At 49.3% G+C, this 23,805-nt stretch overlaps 1 protein-coding gene across 2 annotated transcripts in view; it reads right to left on the reverse strand.

Annotated features, from left to right (window-relative positions):
* Positions 1-23,805, reverse strand: part of RAI1 (retinoic acid induced 1) — a 208,427-nt gene that overhangs the window by 119,485 nt on the left and 65,137 nt on the right. For both annotated transcript variants that reach the window (XM_081839493.1, XM_081839494.1), the window contains exon 2: positions 18,046-18,145. The gene's annotated coding sequence lies outside the window, so the exon portion shown is untranslated. The remainder of the gene's footprint in view (positions 1-18,045; positions 18,146-23,805) is intronic.

Genomic DNA, 23,805 nt, shown 5'->3' on the forward strand with positions numbered 1-23,805 from the left:
TCCTACAGGTTCTCGCTGCTCTGAATGACTCTGCAAGCCTTATCTCCCTTGCCGACTGGCGAGCTCCCATCGTCCTGGAGGGTTCTCTTGCTCCAGAGTCCTCACCTCCTCATCAATCTCTCTGTTGCTCCCGATACCCTGGTTCCTTCTTGCCTTGAACCATCTTCCCTCCCACCCCTCCTCTCTCATCTTCTTCTTGTTTACGCCTCCCACAGCTGGCAATGCCTCTGCATCATCTTTCCCTTGCCAACGGAGAAAGAGAGAGAGAGAGGAAAAAAAATAATGATATCTATCCAGGGTTTCATTTGTGGCTGAGTACCTGCTCCCAGAGGACATGAAGTGTTGCATTTGCGCAGTCTCCCAGCCCCTGCCAGCTACAAGGATTTAAGGAGATGCCTTTGGCCGGATCGCATCTCCGATCTCTCTTAGCTTACGGTTCCCCAGATTTCTGGTACTTATAGAGAAGGTCACCTCCCGGCTGGGCTACAGCAATGCACTCTGCATGGGGCTCTCTTGAAGACAATCCAGAAACACTGATAACTGATTGACACCAGGAGCAAGGGGTTGGACTGGATGATCCTTGGGGTCCTTCCAACTCTACAATTCCATGATACTAGGGGAAGCCGATTTGGCAATGTCCATATGTTGATGGACTACAACGCCCATCTTCCCAACCACTAGCCATGGTGGCTGGGACCAGGGTTAGTTGTAGTCCACCCGGCAACATCTGGAGGGCACAACATTTGCTAACCCTGGTCCATATTATGCCACCTTCGCATATTAAGTGGTGCCAATGTGCTTCTGGGCTCAATTCAAACTCTTGGTTTTAGACTCTAAATTCAAATACCTCAAGGGCTGCCACATGGAAGATGGAGCAAGCTTGTTTTCTCCTGCTCCGGAGTGCAGGACTCGAACCCATGGCTTCAAGTTACAAAAAACAAGAAGCCAACTAAACATCAGGAAGAACATTTTGACAGCAAGAGCTGTTTGACAATAGAACGGATTCCCTCAGGAGGTTGTGGGCTCTCCTTCCTTGGAGGTTTTTAAGCAGAGGTCAGATGGCCATCTATCATGGATGCTCTAACTGAGATTCCTGCATTGTAGGGGTTGGACTAGATGACCCTCGGGTCCCTTCCAGCTCTACAATTCTGTGATTCTAAATGCTGAGGCACCAGCCTGCCATCTTGGCTGTGAGTCCTGGAAGACCTGCTCTGTGCCTTGCTGGCCTTTTCCCACCTGGCCTGGGACAGCGGGGCCCAAGCTGAGGCAGCTGAACAGACTCTTGGGGTGGAGTTTCGTTTAGTGGGCTCTCTCCATGGGTTCCAACTGAGCGCTAAAGAGCGGTTTTCCTCAGGGGAAAGCAGCGGCTTGAGGGGAAGTGTGGATGAGCCCTGAGAGAAATCAAAATCAACAGGTTTCCCTTTTGCTAAACCTGAGTACACCTTTCCTCCCTTGTGATTCTGCTGCTCATATTTTGAGCATGGGGGTGGGCAATCAGTGCCGCCCCAAGAAGCAGCGAGCAATGGGCACATCCAACATGGTGGTTCATGTTTCCAAATTGTGCATAAACACAATTTGAGAATCACAGACGTATGAAGCTGGTGGCTATTGGTTGTGTTTGCACGTAGTGCTAAGCCAGGGGCCACAGTTTTTTTTTTCCAGAAGTGGTATTTGCAACCCTTCTGTTTCCGGGTGATACAGGAAGGCACAACTCTCCAATCTTGTTCCACATACAGCCGTACCTTGGTTCTTGAACAGAATGTGTCCTGGGAGTCCATTTGACTCCTGGAACTGTTCAAAAACCAAGGCACAGCTTCCCATTGGCTGCAGGACCACGCCAGACATTTGGCTTCCGAAAACTGTTCGAAAACCAGAACACTCACTTCCAGGTTTCAATCATTCGAGAGCTGTTTTGTTTGGGAGCCAAGGTATCTGAGATCCAAGGTACGACTGTAAATTGAGATACAGCCCCTCCCTCCCCACACACCTACAACACACCTCAACTTCCCCTTCTCTAGGAACGTACCAGACTGCATTTGCTGGTCCCCACCGGAGCAAAGAGTGCAATACTGTACATCCTGCAATCTGGTCCTACAATGCAACATCCCCTTTGCACCTAAAATAACAGAACAGCCATCATCACGGCCAGGCTTTAATTTCAGCTTGGGCTTGTTTGCAACAGCCACCACTACCCATCCCAAAACATAAATCCTATAATCAGGGTTATGTACCAACAAGGAAGGAAAGGAGCTAGAAAACCAGAGATGATTCCCAGCAACACAACACACCATGAATAAAAAGGTGAGTTCGGGGGATGCAAACCAAAGGCCCATCAACTACACTACAGCGACCAACTAGATGTCCCCCCTCTGGGCAGGTCACAGGCAAGAAACACAACGCTGGATAGCCTTCCTCTGTTGATACTTCCTAGCATCCGTGCTCAAAGGTATAGTGCCTCCAGAGATGGAGGTGCTATTTATTCTATTTAGCTGTCATGGTTAATATTTATTTATTTCAAGTATTTGTATGCTGTTCTACAGCTGGAAAGTCTCCCAGACTGGCTTACATGCAAGACTGTCCCTGCCAGCAGGCTGACAATCTAAAACACGCAACACAAAAGGAAAAAGAGATGCGAGGGAAGAGGTGGGGAAGCAAACTCAAGCCCCAGTTTTTGAAGTTAAATATTGGCTTTTATAATATGGCTATAGATAGACCTATCCTCCATGAAGAATTTGTCAAACCCTTAAAGAAAAACCAGGTAGTTTTCTGTGTATGCATATGAGGCTCTCTACATATGCTCAGGAACACAGACTAGATGAGACGGAAACACAGACACAGTAGATAGCAAGCTCCAGTGTGCAGAGAAATTATCGGTTCCCATTTTACCACACTTTCTGGGTGAACTGGGTCCTGTTCCGACAGCTCTCATTTAGTCCAGCACCCTGTCGTCCCACTGGGCAGCCTGTGGAAAACCTGCAAGCAGGGTTCGAGCACAAGAGTGCTCTCCCTTCCTGTGGCTAGTAGGCCTTGGTAGCCATCTTCTGCACAGATTTGTCTACTCCTCTTTTAAAGCCACCCAAAGTTGGTGGCCGTCCCTGCCTCCTGCGATGTTCTCCCCTCCTGTGGTTCCCAGGAATTAGCAGGCCCAAAGGGTATTGAAAGCAGGCTAGCACAGATCCCATCCTGACTATCAGCAGCACAAATCACACAGAAGGGGGGTAAAGGGTGCTTTGTGGGCATCTCAATGCTCCAGCCCCCCATGAACCCATTCCTCCTGCCCTGCACCCCTTCTCGTTGTTAGCAAACAGGGCTACTATTCACCTCCCAGAGATAGGGCAAAGAGCACTGGCGACGAGGCATGAAGGAATGGGGAGAATAGTAGTAGTAGTAGTAGTAATAATAATAATAATAATAATAATAATAATTTATACCCCGCCCATCTGGTTGGGTTTCCCCAGCCACTCTGGGTGGCTGCCAACAGAACACTAAAATACAATAACCTATTAAACATTAAAAGCTTCCCTAAACAGGTCTGCCTTCAGATGTCTTCTAAAAGTTTGGTAGTTATTTTTCTCTTTGACATCTGGAGGGAGGGCATTCCACAGGGCGGGTGCCACTACTGAGAAGGCCCTTTGCCTGGTTCCCTGTAACTTGGCTTCTCGCAGTGAGGGAACCGCCAGAAGGCCCTCGGCGCTGGACCTCAGTGTCCGGGCAGAACAATGGGGGTGGAGACGCTCCTTCAGGTATACTGGACTGAGGCCGTTTAGGGCTTTAAAGGTCAACACCAACACTTGAAGGGCAGAAGACAACTGCATCTCTTCTTACCTTGCCAACGTCCTCTGGGGAACAGGACACCGGGCAAGACAGACCTTTGGTGAGATCCCTCGGGCTTTTCCTTATGTTCTTAGACTTCGGAAGCTTTTCGACAAAAGGGACCGGAAGCATCTCTAGGCTGACAACTGGCAGCCTTAAACTGAGCGACCCAGAGAGACTCATGGGGGGACAGACGAGGAAGGCTACAGGCACAGAGATCTCTAAACGGATACCACTGCTTTCACAGCAAAGAATATTGGCATCCCATAGTTCCACACAGACCAAATTACGGTGCTTGTGTGGGTGGGGGGACACTTTTCTCCCGGGACCCCCCCTAAATACCTCTTTGTCGTTATCTTGAAAGGTTACAGGAACAGCTGCACTTGTCAGCTAAAACAGTATGTTACATGCAGGGGGTGAGGTGATAATTTGGGTGTACTCCACATGTCAGTCACAGTAGAACACTGGGATATATATGTGTGTGTGTGTGTGTGTGTGTGTGTATAATATATATTCTACACGCACTATATATAAATAGTATACTATATATACACATGCATATACTTTCTATACATATATACACGCATACACAATATCTGTAGGGCCACTGATTCCCCATTGTTAATATACACATACACACACACATTTTTGTTTCATTTAACAAAACTGATATGCTGCTTGTACATCTAGAACCTCTAAGCAGTCTTTTAAAATCAAAACAAGCATTCAGATTGTCAATAAAATACAAAGTTAATAACTGGTCTTTTAATAAAGAAAATACCAATAGAATAAACTAAAATACGTATTTGGATAGAGTTGCCAGTACAATAACGTTTTTAGCAGCCCCTGAAAAGTAACACACACACACACACACACACACACACACACACACACACATTAAATACCTGTGGCCCTTCAGATGTGGTGGACTACATCTCCCATTATCTCTGACTATTGGCCAAACTTGCTGTGGTTGCTGGGAAATGTAGTCCAACAACAAATGAAGTGCCACAGGTTCCCCGATGGATGGATACCGGTAGATAGATAGATGGATAGATAGATAGCTAACAGGAGATATAAATGCAGAGACAAATATAATGCACTGCCAGGGTTTCTAAGTGCCTTCCATGCATTATATTTACTGGAATAACTCTGCTATCCAGAAACCCTTTAGCCATCCTACACTTGCAAAACGTACTTTATTAATCTAATAACGGGGCCAGAGAGAGCCCATTTAAGTCACAATTTTTAACACAACCAGGTGAGTTGGTCCCCCATTCTGATATGGAACTGACCCTTGCAAGGGAGCTGAGCCCCAGAGAAGGACAGTGTAAGCAATGCACACTAGCAAGATTTTAACCGGGTGTCTCCCAAAGGCGCCATCAGGACAGTGATTATCCAGAGACAGGGACCAGAGTGACTTGAAAGCTGCCTGTGTAAAGAGGCAATAGAGTGGTACTGCTTCTGCTGGCACAGCCAGGACGATAACTATTCAGGGGCTGGGAAGAGAAACCAGGCGGAGGGTCCATGTGCACGTTGAGTTAAAAGCTCCTCGTTTTTTTAAAGCAGCAACAGGATGGTGATGTTGTTGCTGTTTCCAAACTTCGCCCCCATCCTGAGCACTGGGGAAAGGGGTCCTCTCAACAAATGCTGGCCCTACTAACAAGCAGACCCACAGACAGGCTGACGTTTCCCAGGCAGCTCTGGCTGCCAGAAGCCAGCGGCGCTCTGAAAGGCTGGCCTGCAAGAAGTTCAAGTATGCCGTAAAGCAGAAGAAACCCAGCCTCCCTCTCTCGACCTCCTTTTTCCGAGGAGCTGGGCAAGGAGAGGGACGCCTCCTGGAAAGGAGAACAGCCTGGCGCAGAGAACTCCAAAGGCCCTCGTCTGACAACCGAGGATTGATGGATTGCCTGCCGCGGAAAAAACCCTCCCCCTCTTCCTTGCCCTCGCTCATTTCCCTTTGGTGCGCAGCAGAAAGAGATAGATAGCGCCTCTCTCTCTCTCTCTCTCTCTCTCTCTCTGTGTGTGTGTGTGTGTGTGTGTGTGTCTCTAATCGTCCTGCTTGCTTCTGGAAGACGCCGAGCCAGATGGAAAGCAAAATAAATCGGAGGCAGGAGGATTTTAATGATGATCATTTACAGGAGAATTGGAGGGTTCCCCACCCTCCGCCTAGAGTAGAGGGGGAAGGCTGGCCATCACTCCCTGACAGGGGAGGGAGACCAGCTAAGTGGCAGAGACCAGCTCTGCATGCAAAAAGCTCTCCTGTGATGTGATAGCCGTCTTGAAATATCAAGAGGGCTGCCACATGGAAAATGGAGCAAGCTGGTTTTCGGCTGCTCTGCAGGGCCCAAACTAGTAGATTCAAATGGCAAAAAAGGGAGATTCTGACGAAAAATCAGGAATAACTTTCTGAGGGCAAAGGCTTGTTTGGCTGTGGAACAGACCACCTCAGAAGGTGGCGGACTCCCTTCGTTGAAAGTTTTTAAGCAAAGGTTGAGTGGCCATCTGACAGGAATTGGGGGTCTCTCTGAACTTTGCAGTTCTATGTTCAATCAGCGGCGCCTCCAGTTAAAAGGATTTCATGTAGGATAATAGGGCTGGGAAAGACACCGCTCACTGCCTAAGCCTTGGAGGCTGCGGTTGGCTATGGCTCCCTCAGACAGCTACAATTCCCAGAGTTCCCTGAGGATTGACTACTATGGGAACCGGGACTTCTGGGTTAGCGCCATCGGCAATGGCGGAGCTCCTCTGACAGAGAGGAACCCGCTCCGCAAAAATCGGGTCTTGCCGCCGCGGCGAAGGCGGAGACCCTTTAAAAATCCCAGGCGGAGGAAGCCTGGGAACGTGGGATTCGTCTGACACCAGGAGCGCCTCCCCTACTCGCAGGGAAACCCTTTTTCAGGGATCCGAAGCAACGTGGGGTGAGCGGCGCGGTGTTTTGAATCGACCGCTATTTTTACGGAGTGAAGCCGCACAGCCGTTGCCGGAGAGCGCTGACTTTTTCCTGTGGCCAATTGGACTCTAAACAAGTGAGTAGAACGGAAAATTGGATTAAGAAACATTTTAATTTGATACCGAAGCGGGAAGGCTCTAAACAGGAAGTCCGCCTCCCGCTTTTGTAGACAGATTGAAGCAAAAATTGTGCAAGCTAAAGACTACTATGGGAACCGCAGCTCTGTGAGGGGAGTCGGGGTTTCCAAGACACTCTCAGCACCCTTAGCAAACTACACTTCCCAGGATTCTTTGGGGGTAGGACATAGGACTGTTTAAAGTGGCAAGTTACTGCTTTAAATCATACCCTGTAGTGTCCCATTTTGGGTGCTGTGATCTTGCCCCCCCTGCCCCCCCAAAGTGTGTCTTTTGAGCTCCGTGGTCTTGCATGGGTCACATGACTTGTGCAGGACCATGGATGGGAAGATGCACATCCCGGTTTTGGGACCCAACATGTTGGAGGTATGTTTCAAATGCACAGCGCAGATGGGGGCCTTATACCAAGCCTATATTGTCCACACGGACTGGCAGAGGCTCTCCAGGACAAGCGACATTCTCAGCCCTAACTGGCCAAACCAGGGATCGAACCTGTGGCCTTCTGGGTGCACTCAGCTACAGCTTTTCCTAAAGGGAGGCTATTAGATTTTAAGCGACAATGGTTCCAATATTTCGAAAAGGCACCTGCAAATTCAAGCAATGGATTGCTTTGGAGGCTGATGGTTCAGGGCTATTTCATAGGGGTGACTTTTCCTGGGATGGGTGGGGAGGACAGGTTACTGGGAAGGAAGGAAGGAAGGAAGGAAGGAAGGAAGGAAGGAAGGAAGGAAGGAAGGAGACCCCTTGAGTGGGTCTTTCCCCCCTGGTGTGGCCTCCTTCATCACAACAGCTGGCTTGCAGCAAGCCCCTTGTCCCCCGACAGAACGGCCAGCTCTGCCGATACGCTCTGCATGGATCAGGTCCTGCCACATCCTGGGATCTCCGGATGAAAGGCGACAAGCCCTATTCTTATTCAGTGCAGCGGTGCCTGAAATTAAACCCCTCTCTACCACTGTAGGTTCTCCTGATACCTTGTAATGGAATGGGGGCGGGAGAATCAATCACATACGGCTGTACCTTCATTGTCATTGTCAATATGCATTCCTCTAAAGGGGAGGTAAAAGGCTCAGATCACTCGCTAGAAACCCGTTCCTCTTAGCCTGGCATCCAATGATCAGAGCCAACACTTGGCCAGGGGCACCATCTTCTAGGGGCCGAGCTCTTTCGCACCCCCCCCCAATATTTTGGGGGTAAAGGTAAAGGTAAAGGGACCCCTGACCGTTAGGTCCAGTCGTGGCCGACTCTGGGGTTGCGGCGCTCATCTCACTTTATTGGCCGAGGGAGCCGGCGTACAGCTTCCAGGTCATGTGGCCAGCATGACTAAGCCGCTTCTGGTGAAACCAGAGCAGTGCACGGAAACACCGTTTACCTTCCTGCCGGAGTGGTACCTATTTATCTACTTGCACTTTGACGTGCTTTCGAACTGCTAGGTTGGCAGGAGCAGGGACCGAGCAACGGGAGCTCACCCCGTCGTGGGGATTCAAACCGCCGACCTTCCGATGGGCAAGCCCTAGGCTCTGTGGTTTAACCCACAGCGCCACTTGCGTCCCATATTTTGGGAGAGGGCCCTCCAACGTTCAAAAACAGCAGAGGAGGCTGAGTGCAGAGCCAAGAGGGTCTTGACTTCAGTGGCCGGCTCCATCTCCTCCTGCTGTGAAGGGGAAGGAGTGGGGAAGCAGCCCCTGGTCAGTGGTGGCAGCCGGTGGAGGAGAAATCTCTGACCATAAGGATATAAAGGATTTGGGAATAACTGACTGTTAATTGGTGAAAAGAGGAAAAGTAAAGCTACATTATATTAAGACAATTTACAGGACAAAAAATTTAAAAGAGGGAAAGGATTTGCTGAAATAGATAATAGACCTAGAATACAAAAAAGGGAGGTGTGAGGAGGTCAAGGAAATAAGCTAATGAAAGAATGGTAATGAGGAGATCTGATGCATTTTCTTTTTTGCGTTTTTGTTTTTGTTTAATGGGTTTTATTTCTCTGTTTTTTCCCCTTTCCCCCCTCTTTTTTATATTGTGGTGTGGTGTGGTGTGTTGTTTTGTTTTTGTTTAATGTGGTCTGTTTATTTTTTCTTTCTGTAATTGTTGAAACTTTAATAAATATTATTTTTTTTAAAAAAAGAAATCTCTGACCATAAGCTGGTGCCTCTGTATCCTGCGTCTTATGGGCCCAGTACAGTGGCATGGCTCATTGCTGGTGTCTCTCCCCTCCTCTCCAGGGTTAGAAACTCAGATATATAAGCTAGGCGCCAAATGCCACCTTAAACCTGGGTTACGGTCACCACAGCGGAATGATTGTTCCTTCCAACAGATTCCATGATGCTACGTTCTCAACTACATTGCTTGACTGTAGCTTGCTCTTACAACAGTATGCTTGTCCCAGTACGCAAGAAGGAGGAACACACACAAGGAAAATGGAAATGGTATTAACTATGGACTAAGGAAGAGGTTATAAGATGGTGGTCACCATCTGGCACCTGGAAATATCCACAAAGTTGCAATAGGACCCATGCTAGTAGCAAAACGCACCCGGCTAGTTTCGAACAATGCTCCTCTCATCCCCCTGCCCTTAACCTGGCATTCCAAGTGTCTGGATTCAACCCTTATTTCATAGGATTGTAGAGTTGGAGAGGACCCTGAGAATCATCCCGGCCAACCCCTGCAAAGCAGGAATATGCAGCTGTCCCATACAGGGATCGAACCTGCAACCTTGGCGTTGTCAGCACAACGTTCTAGCCAACTGAGCTATCTTGCAGTGTTCCCACAACCTCCATGAAAGGAATTGTCCTATTCAGGGTAATTAATGAACTTAAATCAGCTGTGATCATTAACTTCAATGGTTCTGCTCTGAGAAGGTCTTAGCAGAGCATGCAACCCCTTTTTATAAACTGCTTTCAAATGTTTTATTATAATATTAAGCGGACTATAGCTTGAGCAAATCAATAAATAATGTAGCTTGACTCACTTGCATGAGTGATCTCACCAAAGGATTCTGGGGCAGTCCCTTGCTTTTTGCATCTACCCCCCCCTTCTTATTTAAGGGGACCAATGGATGGTGCCTTATCCAACCTAATCCTCAAAGTCCTGATGCCAGCTCTGCCTGCAAAAGATGGCTAAGGGTCTTCTTGGCCAAGTTTTAATTACAGCTGCGGAACAGCAGGCTAGGGGAGGGGAGGGACAGGGAGACAGTCTCAACTTGGAAAGGTCACAGCTAGAGCTCTGCATAAAAACAGCACAAATGCTCAGACCCAGGCAGTGCAAGGCAAACCCATTTCTGCAATTTGTAGAAAGGAGGCAAACACGATACGTTTCCATTGTTGCTTATTTCACATAGTTCATTCCAGTTTTGCCCCTCACAAAGAGGGAGAAAGGTGCTGTAGTTGCTCTTGTCAAGCAATCTTTTCCAGGCCTTACTCAAGGTTTCAGTCGGTTTTGCCCACGTATCTTCCCAGCCATTGATGTGGGCTAGAAACTTGTGCTTTAAAAAAGGAGGAGAAGGAGGAGGCGGAGGCGGAAGAAGACGAAGAGGAGGAGGAGGGCTGTGGTTCTCAGGAAGGTGGATGATCTCTGTACCCAGGACCATAATTGCTTTTTCTTTGCACTGACACAATCTCAGCATCCACACAACCCTGCTGCACTTCACAGGACAAGCAAAATCTGACCAGCCACCCTGCATTGCCACAAGAAGACGGAGTGGAAGAAAGAAGTTCTTCTCCTTTACAAACCTGTTGTTCATGAAAAGTGGCCTCGGAGGTCCTGCTCTCTCCATTGCTCACACAAGAGACGGGGCCTTTTCAGTGGTGGCACCATAAGCATGGAACTTCCTCCAGATGCAAATAGGAACAGAGGGAGCTGCTTTACACCAAAGTCAGCAGCACACCTAGCTCAATACTGTCTTCACTAACTGGCCACGGGTTTCAGGGAGGGAATATTCCTGGAGAAGCCAGGGATTGAACCTGGCACCTTTGGCATGCAAGTCATGTGCTACACTACTCAGGTATAGCTCTTCCTTTAAGCAAGATGCTAGTCCTCATGGTCCTGAATGAAGAGTTGCTTTTAAACCTGCTGCCTTTTACCACGGCAGTCCATCTAGCTCAGTATTGTCTACTCAGAATGGCAGCAGCTCTCCATAGTGCAAAGCAAGGGCCTTCCCTATCCCCTACCTGGACATGCTGACAGGGGTGCAATCTGAGGCCTCTGCATGCGTACCCTGCAAGTGTCCCGAAAAAACTGAGACATCCCTTTTTTCTTGTGAGAGAACAGCGGCCATTTTGGCTGCTGCGATCTCGCACAATTTCGTGACACCATTTCCCCTCAGAAAACATGGGGAGGCACAATCTTGTGTGCCACTCCAAAATGCACGTTTTGGGGCGCTGTGCCCCCCCAAAATAGGGTTTTTTGGGGGGGAACTGCAGTGCGAAATCGTGCAAGATCACAGCAACTAAAATGGCCACTGTGCCATCGCGATCAAAAAACCAGGAAGATGGCGCCTGGGAAGATGGCGTCCCGGATTTTGGTTTCAAAGCATTGTGGGGTATGCTGCATGCAAACTTGACCTCTGAGCCACTTCTTAATTCTCCTGGCTTCTTCAGATCCCTTGGGGGACATGCACCAAGTTCAAGAAACACCCGTCTCTTCCGAAACGTAACCCTGGGGAGGGTGCTGAATCTTGAAGAACGAGAGCTCTAGCAACTCACTCTAATGAGTACAACACAGTGTTAACAAGGCCTTCTTACAAAGGCAAAAATAGAGTACAGGGCTCCAAAAATAGGGACTGTTGCTGGTAAACAGTGAGCAGTCGGAGCATCTGTTCTCGTTCTGCGGCTACCCTGCAATCCGCCAGAGCCCAGGGTGCCTCAACAACTGCCTTCTCCCGTATAAAATCATTGGGCCACAAAAGTGGAAGGGACCTCGAAGGCCATCGACTCCAATCCCTGACTCAATGCAGGTTCTGCAAGGCAAAAGGCGACTGCGCTACAGCACCCCTGGCTGCCCATCCTCTGCTACCCTATACCTCCAGCCGAGAACTCAGCATTTCCCAAGGAGCTTTCCCTGCCGGGAGGTTTCTCTAAACATGAGCCAAAATTCCATTTCCTGCCTTTTGCAGCCATCGGTTCCAATCCTGAATCTACAGAGAACCAGTCTGCTCTGTCACCCGCACAGCAGCCCGTCGGATCTCTGAGGACAGCTTCCATAATCTTCTCTTCTCCAGGCTAAGCACACCCAGCTCTTACAACCATCCCTTGTAGGATTTGACTTACAGAACGCTCCTCCTCTGGACGGTGCTCTGGTTTGCCAATGTCCTTCTTAAAATGTGGTGCCTAGAACTCCAGATGTGGTCTGAACAGCAAAGAGCAGCGTGCACCTACCACTTCGTTTCTGAGCACCATTCAAAGTGTTGGTGCTGACCTTTAAAGCCCTAAATGACCTCGGCCCAGTATACCTGAAGGAGCGTCTCCACCTCCATCATTCAGCCCGGACACGGAGGTCCAGCACCAAGGGCCTTCTGGCGGTTCTCTCGCTGCGAGAAGTGAGATTACAGGGAACCAGGCAGAGGGCTTTCTTGGTGGTGGCACCAGCCCTGTGGAACGCCACCACATTAGATGTCAAAGAGATAAAGAACTCCACAACATTTAGAAGACATCTGAAGGCAGCCCTGCACAGGGAAGTTTTTAATGTTTGATGTTTTATCGTGTTTTTAATATTCTGTTGGGAGCCGCCCAGAGTGGCTGGGGGAACCCAGCCAGATGGGCGGAGTATAAATAAGTTGTTGTTGTTGTTGTTGTTGTTGTTGTTGTTGTTGTTGTTGTTGTTACACTCCCTTTAATGCAAGTCCAGATTGCGTTGGTTTTCTTAACCACTACATCACACCACTGGCTCATGTTTACTGGCATTACCTGCTTCAACATTTTCCAGAGTCCTTCTCTGATCTCCCCTGCTGCCTGGGTTACGGCTAACGGTTGCCTGGGAACAGGCCACCCAAGCTGTTTTTTAAAGGTGATTCTTTTCCAGAGCACCTTTTGAGGCCTCTTGTTATGTCCGAGGTGGGGGGGATAGGGAGGGGGGCTGGAGGCGGCTTATGTTGTTTCCACTGCCTGGCTATTTATTGTGTATCTCCTTGTTTTTGTCCTTTCCCAGCTGCCTGGTTCCGATGCTATCTGTTTGGTTACGTTTTTCATCTGTGTTTGCTTCTGAATTTCAATTATTGGTTTGTGGGCTGCCTCCGTTAGACCCGCATGCCAAAAAGGCAAGGTACAAACGTTTTTAATAACACATTTCAGAGAATTGTGAAGCCACTGGATGCTGGGATTCTTCTCTGCGTAAAAACACTGCTTTATTGGAAATCAGATTTGCAAAAGAGGGATTGGGAATTGCCCCGTGAATTGCCCTGTCTCCTCTCAGGGAATAGATACGGCAACTATCTGGTCACACAAGGGTCTTTCCAGATGATCTTCCCCCAAAATAACAACCAGGTTTTAGTCTTAATGCTAAAGCGGCCTTCCCCAACTTAGTGTTGTGACCCCAGAATCCAGCAGCAATCCAGACATAGTGTCGGGGGGGGTGTGTGTGTGTGCAGAGTTGCAATCTAAGGAGCCGGGACAAAGAGCAAGAATAGATCCAGGACTCTGGGCCTGCTGCTGAGAACTGGAGAGACCACCGAGACTAACAGACAGGAGACCCCCAAGAAATCTTCTGTACAACAAGACCCAGGACCCTCACAGGCACCTTGCCCCCAGGAACCAAATGCCTCCCACAGAATCTCACCCATCCAGCAGAACTGGGTGTGTATCAAAAGAGAGGCTATGGAGTGGAGGACTGAGAGGCCAGAGGGAGCTTCTTACATTGTTAAGGCAAAGCAAGCAATTTCTGGTCTGCATATGCAGAGCACACATGTTGTTGTTGGCCGGCCTGCCTGCCTGCCTGCCTCATTTCATAATGTGTCTGAGATATATCCCTAGTGCCAAAAGGACACTAAGGGCACTAAGACTACCTGAAAGATCATATCTCCCTACACAAACCTGCCCAGGTGCTACGATCCTCAGGCGATCGATCACCTTACTGTATTTATTTATTTATTTATTATTAAATTTACATACCGCCCTTCATCAAAAGATATCAGGGTGGTTCACAAGATAAAAATATAAGGAAAAAGCACAAATAAATAGTTAAACCAGAAACAAGAAAACAATAACACCCCCTACCCCTCATACACAAACATACTTAAAAGGCTGTAGAATATTAATCAGTCAAAGGCCTGGTTGAAGAGGAACGTTTTCACCAGGCTCCATATATATATATATATATATATATATATATATATATATATATATATGTGGAAGGCGCCAGGTGAGTCTCCCTGGGGCCAGCATTCCACAAACAGGGAGCCACTGCACAGAAGGCCCTGTTCTTTTGTTGCCGCCCTCCGGACTTCATGGGGAGGAGGAACATGAAGAAGGGCCTCAGGTGATGAACGCAGAGTCTGGGTCGGTTTATGTGGGGAGAGGTGGTCCTTCAGGTATTGCCATTTAAGGCCTTCTCTAGGTCCCATCAACGTGAGAGCCATGCTTGGTGGTGATACAAGAGGCAGCTTCTTTTTTTTTTTTTTGGCTACCCCCAGATGGTGGGATTCCCTCCCAAGAGAGGCTAGACCAGTTCCCTCTCCGCAATCCTTCCGCCAGCTAGCTAGGACTCTCCCGTTCAGAGATGCCTTTGGAGACTAAGGTGCAGACTCGCTGTCCCCCTATCAGGGCAAACTGGGTTTCAAATGTGCTCTGATGCCTTTGAATTATGGTTTGTTCACTAGCTTGTTTTCGTTAGCTTGCATTTTTAAATTTTAAACCAGCTGCCTTGAATCCCAATTTGGGAGAGAGCCGGGATAGATGTGCATTAAATAACAATAATAGAGATAGCACTGTTTAAACCCCCATACCTTTTGAGACTTGCACACTGACCACCGGCCTACTCTGCCCCAGACAGAAAGCCACAGTCCAGTAGGAGTGAGAAACAGCCGTCAGTGAATGCAGATCCCACGAGGGTTACGCTCTTCAATTAGGGTCCTCATTATAAGACTAGAAAACTCCACTCTGTCGTCTGTGCACATAACACAGAAATCTCCCCCCCCTCCCTCTTCCCCCTTTAAAAAGAAGAAAAGGAGGAAGGGGAGGGAAGAGGAGCTAAGATGAGGAGAGCAGCATCTTTAATGCAAGAGACAGGTCTTCTGAGATTCAGTCTTATTTTGACTTTCATCTCGAAAAGCTGCCTTGGGAATCCATTAAGCCCAATTTAAATCGACTCTCCGCCCCCACAGTCCTCTCCCCGCCTCCCCTGCCGTTCTGGACTTCTGCTTCCCTACGAAACAACAACAAACAACGTCATTAAAATAAATAAACGGGGAGAGCGGGTTGGGGGGGGGGAACCCTCCCTGAGCAGGTTTTTGCTCATCAAGTATTGGGGGTCAAACGGACCCCAAGTTCAGGGCAGTTTGAGGAAACAGTAACATGGGAGGTGCATTTGATGATTCCAGTTTAGGGCAAACAATATGGAACTTGGGTTTATGCTACAAGGGTGGAATCTGGAACCTGTGGTGCTCAACAGCCTCCCAGAGCTATGGACGACGAACACCATCAACATATGTAGTTACAATACGTCAGGGAAGGGCTGTAGCTCAGTGGTGGAGCATGTTTCTCGCATGCAGAAGGTCACAGGTTCGATCCTCTAGCTGTTCCAGGTACAGCTACAAAAAGCTTTTCTTTTTTGCCAAAGCCATTGTAGCAGCCACAGCAAACTGAACTGCGCTCCTTGGGTTCAGATCCTCACTCCGTTGGGTAGCCTTGAGCCTGTCAGTTTCTTGCTCTTTCAGCCTAACCTACCTTACAGGGTCGTTGTGAAGCAAAACATGGACTGACCCAGTATGCACGTACATTAACCATGAGCTCCCTGAAGTAAGAAATATCAGCAAGATTTTTAAACCTATCTAACTGCATAATATTAAAACTGTGACATCCTGTTTTGTGGCTTGGCAGGGGTTTAGCAAGAGATTTGCATCTTTTCGGCCCCTGGTCTAAAGTCAAAGGCTGTTTTGGGTTTAAGTGTATGAGAAAGGGTAGGTTCAATTTAAGGTCCAAAGGCCAGTATATCAACAATTAAATTGCAAAAGACAAAAACAAACCCACCCCTCAAACAAACAGTGTGCTTTCAGAGCGTTTGTGGACTTTACTTTTTCCATGCCTTGCAGCACTCAGAAATTATATGCTCCCTGAAGAATAACCACATGCAGTCTGAAACACAATAGCAGGAGGCAGCTATTAACCTTGATAGCAAGAGATAGAACTGCCATGTTCAGAGGCAGTCTATCTCTGAACCCCAGGGGCTGAGGTCAAAACAACCAAGAAAGGCCACTTGTGTGATCTCTGCCTTGTGGGCTTCCTGGAGGCATCTCTCTGACTGCTATTAAAAAGAGGCTGCTGCTGGGCTAAATCTGGAGCAAAGAGCCTCTTTCCCCCACCTCACTGCACACAGCTGGCCTACAAACAGCAGTCTGTCCACTACGCCAAACACTGCAGCTTTGCCTTCCTCTCCTCATTCTGAAACCTGCCCACCTGCCTCCTTTGTCACAAACCCACCATTGCGACGATTTGTGCATGCCACAAAGTTTCGTCCCGCACCTTCTCCGTGCCGCCTCCCTGAACGGTGCGTTTTCTGCACCTTTCCATAGATGGATTTACATTTGTGCTTTATTTTATTTTGTTTTTTAAAAAGGTTCAATATTTGCACGGTGAATTCCAAGTGCACTCATGCGCCCATGCGCACACAGCGACACAGGTGCAACAAACCTATCTGCTCCCATCCGGGTCGCCTCGCTTTGTTGGTTTTAATAGGGTTGCTCTGGAGTGGAGGCTTTTTGTGGATCTCGGCCACCACACCTGCGCCAAAGACACACAATTGCCTGCTCTGAGTAGCTCTTCAGTGGCAGAGGGTGGACCGCATCCTGCTGCTATGTCATAGGCTGGCTGGCTGGCAGTTTGGCTCTAGCCGATTCCCAGCTCTCCTCCTGCAACAATACTTCAACACCCTGCATACATTTCCAGTTTCTTCCTTTTCATTTTCTGCAACAGCAACAGCAGCAGAAAAAGAAAAAAGGAAGGAATATCACGGAGGCTCTTTTGCAGGCTGGCGACGCTTCCTTGAGGCTCTGGAGAGCCCATTTATTTATTTAAAAAATAATAATCGTGTCAGTGGGCGGTTTGTGTCGGGAGGGGGCAAGACATTTGTCATGGGAAAAAGAGAACCCCAGGGAGACCTCGAGAAAATCTCTCTCTCTCTCTCTCTCTCTCTCTCTCTCTCTCCCAGCATGCCCCCCCCCCCGCCCTGGGGGGATTTCCAAATGAACCATCACAGCTGTACAGTACAAATGCTAGCTACAATTTATGGTCTTCCTAGCTCAGAGGAGAGACTGATTCTCTGGGAAAAGGAACCAATGGGGAAACACATCGATCAAAGCCACGCATGGAAACACTGGCGAGACATAATGGGATGCTGGGTCTCAGTCCGACAACTTTACTGAGACCTTACGAAGGCATCATCCAAAATAACCTTCAATCTCAGCCTCGCCACCAATTTAGCATTCTTTGAACTTCTTCTTTTTTTAAAAAAAAGCCACTCTCCAGAGACACCGAACATCTCCCCCACCCCCCGCATAAGAAAAGAAGCACCCCTCCCCAAAACCAAACTTCTTTTTCACGCCTGCACTTGTGCGTCCAACCAGATTTTGAAAGAACAAACAAACACACGAAAGGAAAGAAGGAAGGAAGGAAGGAAGGAATGCAGCTTGCTCGGAATTCTGCAAGGAAAATCCAGAAGCCTTTTCAAACAATCCACTTGGAGGGGAGACAATGCACACTCACCAACTCTGCCAAAGCCGAAAGACCAACGCGGCTGTCTCTGAAGCGCTCCCCCCCCCAATCTCCCCAAAGCATTTAAATGGCGTAAGCAAGAAACATAAAACCAAGGGGAGAGGGAGGGCAGGGGACAGGGGCTGGGTGGGAAAGAAGGCGAAGGGAGCTGATGAATGAGCGGCCAGCGCGCAGCCCCCCACCAAAGAGACATCAAAGCACCCCAAAGAAAGATCTCCTTTCGCCCTACCTGCAAGCTCTCCTCTTCTCCTCTTCCGTCTCCTCTTTGGCGCTCCCTCGCTCTTTTCCCTTGCCGTCCTCCCAGAGCAGAGTGGTCACAGATTTAGATCCTTTAGGAGGGGGGAAAAACGTGGGGAGAAAAACATGTATATAGCACAATTCTTTTTTGTTGTTTTTATTTTTTTGTTCCCCCTTTCTCTCTCTCTCTCTCTCTCTCTTCTTAGCAACCTCTTTGAGCTCCTTCAGTAGTCATTATTCATAGACCACTAGGGGATAGGAGGTAATTAGGAACGGCCCCGTAGCCTGCAGTTTGAAAATTTAATGCCAGGGGTAGGAATGGTGAACATGTGTGTGGAAGAGGAAGGGAGGGCGCGCACGGCTGTGTGTGTGTGTGTGTGTGTGTGTGTGTCGGGGGGGGGCTGATTGGTTGGCTGCAGGCTGCTAAAAGGGTGGGGGGAGGTTGTGCTGATGGAGATGAGGGAGAGGTGGGGGGAAAGGATACGGAGGGAGTGGTTTCAGGGTCTCTCTCTCTCTCGGTGGCACTATAAAGACATCAGGATATCCAAGGAGATTGAGGGACCAGCGGTGGCAGATTTTTCCTCTCTCTCTCTCCCCCCCCCCTTCTTGTTTTGTGTTGTGAGTGGGTGGCAGCCTTGTCGCCGGTGTGTGATGTTTGTGATCCGTGTGTGTGTGTGTGCGTGCGTGTGTGTGCCAGGAATAGCAATCAGAAACAGAGGCAGCCTACCAAGCATAAAAGCGCCATCACGCAGGGTCAAGAAAAGCTACAGATTTAAAATATGAAATGGGAGAGAGGGAAGGAAACACCCTCCGCAGTAAGGAAGGGGAGGCAAAAAAGAGGAGGAGGAGGAATTTTTAAAAAGCAAGAGGAGGTGGGGGGGTGGGGGGGTGGGGGGGGGTTGCCCTCCATCAGTCTAATTTGGCCACAGCCATCCCTCCTCTCTGAAATGTAATCCCACGCATGCACAACAAAGCCACGGCGGTTGAATGAGCAGAGCGGTGTGAAAGCTTGAATGAGAGAGGTCTGGCTTAGGGAGGTGGGAGCTGCGTGGGAGTGTGCGTTGGGGAGGGGGGGGTTGCGATGGAGGAGAGGGAGGACCAAAATGGGGGAGGGAAGGGGCCCGGGGGAGAGGGAGGCATCCTCGTCCCTCCACACCGGGAGATTCTCCTAACTGCGCGCAGCTGCAGCCCAGGCAGAGACTGAAACAGCAGGCGGAGGAGAGGGGAGCTTTTTGGGGGTGGGGGTCCCTGCGTAGTGGTTGGGGGCGGGAGTCATGCGCGCAGCCCGCTGGAAATGAGAGCCGAGGGCACCTGATTTCCCATGGGTAGCTGCTGGGCATCAGGAAGGACTGAACGACAGAGGTTAAAAGCACAGAGCTGGAAAGGACCCCCCAGGGTCATCTGGTGCACAACCCCCCCCCCCATGCAGGAATCTTTGGTCCAATGTGGGGCTCGAACCCACAACCCTAAGAGTCTCATGCTCTACCGACTGATGAGGAGTAGCCTTCAACCATTCTGGCCATTTCCTACCATGACCCACACAGAGCAGAGGGGGTTGCCCTCCTCACATCGTTTTTTACCCCGGGGGTGGGGGTGGGGGGTGGAAGTCATTCAGAGTGCAGAAACCTAGGTGCCCAGTTCCTTCTGGTGCCGTCGAAAGTGGCTGCTGCAACACATGAGCCAGAACAGGGTCCGTCTGTTCACTGGCAGTGCACCCACAAAATCTGTTGGATTCTAAACTTTTGTGCAACAATCAAAGTCATTCTTTCTGAGCCTTAGTCTTCCTGCAAAGAAACTGATGACCCCACCTTCCTGTTTCTAGTCATACAACAACAGTGGCGTAGCGTGGGTTGTCAGCACCCGGGGCAAGGCAAGTAATTTGCGCCCCCTAACCCATGGATTTGCGCCCCCTAACCCTAACCCCCAGATGTTGCGCCCGGTGTGGCCGGCCCCCCCTGCACCCCCCACGCTACTCCACTGTACAACAACACTGCAAGGTACCTCAAGGCAGGCTTTTCCCAGCCTAGCATCCTTGCCAGGCATTTTAAAGACTACAAATCCCATCAGCCACAGCCGGAACATAGGTGTCCTGTGTTGGAGAGGTAGGAGTTGTAGTCCAAAAACTTCCAGAGTGTACTAGGTAGGGGAAGGCTGCGATAGGGTGAGAGAAAGTGCTTGGAATATGGTCAGTGAGTGAGAAGCAGGGGAGTAGGAAGGGGTGGGGGGGTGCGGCCCGCCCCAGGTGTCATCCCTGAGGAAGTGACAAAATGGCATACCACAGGGGGTGGCACTTACCGCGGGGCCTGGCCTGCAGTGTGCCCGAGCCACACTTCTCTTCTGGGAGTGACACAGTGGCTTGGGGCCCTGCGCTGCCCAAAACAGTAGCATGGGGCTTGCGTCTGCCAGACGGACTCAATGGTCAGCTCACTGCACTGCCCCCCTGGGCAGATTCCCTCACTGCCCCTGTGCATGTATCGCCCCCCGCCCCTGCTGCTCTGGGTGCCAGAGCAGCTAGCTACACCCCTAGTGAGAAGGAATTGGAACCCGGCTCTCTCTCCAACCCTCATCAGCCCTTCTATTTGTTTATTACATTTATTAATCACCTGTCTTCCTAAGAGCACAGAGTGCGTACAGCTCAAGAGAAACAGCAAAATGTCCCGGTAAATAAGCACACATGCAAAATCACAATATTTATAAAATAACAATCACGGACTGCAAGAAGATCAAACTTATCCATTCTTAAGGAAATCAGCCCTGAGTGCTCACTGGAAGGACAGATCCTGAAGCTGAGGCTCCAAGACTTTGGCCACCTCATGAGAAGAGAAGACTCCTTGGAAAAGGCCCTGATGTTGGGAAAGATGGAGGGCACAAGAAGAAGGGGACGACAGAGGGTGAGATGGTTGGACAGTGTTCTCGAAGCTACTAGCATGAGTTTGACCAAGCTGCGGGAGGCAGTGGAAGACAGGAGTGCCTGGCGTGCTCTGGTCCATGGGGTCACGAAGAGTCAGACACGACTAAACAACAAAATTTATTCATTTATTTGAGTTCTGTCCCATCCAACAGCATAAGAAGAGTGTGCTGAATCAGGCCAGTAGCCTATATAGGACAGCATCCTGTTCTCACAGTGGCCAAAGTGATGCCTGTGGGAATTGTGCAAGCAGGGTTCAAGCACAAGAGCAACACTCTTTGAGCAACTGGCAATCAGAAGCATTTCTGCCTCTGACTGTGGAGGCAAAGCTTAGCCATCACAACTAGTAGCCATTGATAGCATTATCCTCTGTGAGTTTTTCTTGTCCTAATTTAAAGCCATCCAAGCTGGCTTTACTCCAAGGATCTCAAGGAGGCAGCAGATTTTGTATTCCCTCTCCCCAACCCCGCGAGGTAGGTTAGGCTACGAGGCTCACCCAGTGAGCTTCATAAATGAGTGGGGATTTGAACCCTGGTTTCAGAGGACCTAGCCCAAACCTCTAGCCACTGAAACCCATCAACTTTCAAATTCACTTTACATTTTAAGACGAACCTGCCTCATTTGCAGTTCCTCAACCCACTCGGATAGGCAGCATATAAATAAAAAATTATTATTATTATCTTACGGAATGGGTCAGCTGGTTTTGGGTGGGAGTTCCTGTGCATAGTTGGGCCCTAAGCCATTTTGGGCTTTATAAATCATTACCAGATCCTCGAATCTGTGAGCTAGTAGTTCACGCTGCCATTGCAGGACCTTCAGGTAACATCATAGTTGCTGCAATTCTGCCCTAGCTGCAGCTGCTTCCAGACTGTTTTCAAAGGCGGAGCGCATTGCAATCACCCATACACATGGTCAGCAGAGCACAAGTGGCCTCTATAGTCACTATACCACACGACTCTCATGATTTAATGTAATAATGATGGTTTGCTACAGCGGCAAAGCACAAGGTGCTTTTCAGAGTAACACAAGTGAAAATGATGCAATCTGTGGGACATGAGCCTACAATCCAAAGAAACCACCGAACGAAAGCAGGGGGTTGGTAGGCTGCTGCAGGCATCCCGATTCCAGTTCTATAGGAACTGGAGATCTCAGCCACCAGATGTCTGGCACATGAGCCATGTGGGCTGAGAACATGGAAACAGGAGCAGTGTCAAGTTTCAAAACAGGAGAATAGCAAAACCATCAAGGTTAGGTACAAAAGCTCTGTTGGTTAGAACATGGTGCTGATAACACCAAGGTCGCAGGTTCGGGCCCTGTATGGGCTAGCTGCATATTCCCGCACTGCTCAGCAGTTCTTAACCTGTGGGTCCCCAGATGTTGTTGGACTACAACTCCCATCATCCCTGAGCTCTGGCCTTGCTAGCTAGGGGTGATGGGAGTTGTAGTTCAACAACATCTGGGGACCCACAGGTTGAGAAAGGCTGGATTAGATGGCCCTCAGGTCCCTTCCTACTTTACAATTCTATGAGTTTATGAATCCAGAGTCTTCCTACTTCCCCTTGTGGTCAAAGACAGCCAATCCTTATTCCTACAGCAGTCGTGCGGCAGGTCGGATGCTCCCCAGAGAGATGATGGTGAGGACTGCAAAACGTTTTGCAAAACTTGGAGTCAGCCAGATTTAGAACTCAAAGGAGAGGAAGGAAAGGGACCTAATATCTTAAGCTTACAGGTGAGGTCACTTTTCCAGCTTGCGGGGGTGGGGGTCAGGGGCCAAATACAAATACAGTTGTGGTCAGGGCCAAATGCAAAAGTACAGGCAAAAGTGGGTGAAGCAACAAATGCAACTCTTACCTTCGCACAACTGGCTAGCTGCTCTCCAAAGGCCCCAAGTTTCTACATATCCACACATACACCTCTGCACCCCCTGTCCAGGCAATCGGGACTCATTATTTTGACACAGCCCAGCCAGACAAAAGCCCTTGAGAAGGGCTGGCGAAAGATGTGGCCTTGGCAGAACCCCAAGGGCAGGAGAGAAGGGAGGGTGGAGGGCTACAATCAGCCATCAGGCCTGAGATTCCCCATCCCTGGTTCAGATAGATGAGATACAGAAGATTCCTGATTGGATCTCCTGGCACTGGTCCTCCCCACATGCATACAATCAAAAAGTACTCAGGGGAGGCTCCAGTCTCAATGAGAAAAGTGGCGCTGGTGATGGGGGTTGATACTATCTCCCTGCACTGACTTTCCGATCAGAATCACTCACCCACCCACCTGCTGAAGCTGCTGTGAGCTCCTGGGGAGTTGCAGGCACAATATCAGTACCCTTTTCTGCTTGGGGTTGTAGCAGTTTGGGTGCGGGGAGTCCGATCATGTAAATGCCATGGCAGGAAGGTTTAGACTCCCTTCTCCCAGCTGTTTTTGAACAACACTGGAGCCCACCTTGCCTGAGTTTTAGTGGAAGGAAGGAAGGAAGGAAGGAAGGAAGGAAGGAAGGAAGGAAGGAAGGAAGGAAGGATCAAGAGGACACCAGACTTCTCTGACCTGGTATTCCTGGACTACAACAATCTCTGCCACTGGCAGTGCTACCTGGCACAGGTGGGAGTTCAGAGTCCAGTGACATCTGGAGGTCCACTATTAGGGAGAGGATGTAGTGGACCGTCTTGGCCTAGAGCTGGTGTGGGGGTGTTTTGGCCGACCCAGATGTTGCTGACTTGCAACTCTCATCACCACTGACCATTCTGGGGAGCCCAAGGTTCCCCACTCTTGGCCTGGAAGAAAAACTAGTATTGCTCCAAGGAATAAGCACCACTTCTTCTACACCAAAAGGCATACTGAAATCTCAAA

The sequence above is a fragment of the Podarcis erhardii genome, assembly GCF_964252035.2.
Source record: "Podarcis erhardii genome assembly, chromosome: 14".
NCBI lineage: Eukaryota > Metazoa > Chordata > Lepidosauria > Squamata > Lacertidae > Podarcis > Podarcis erhardii.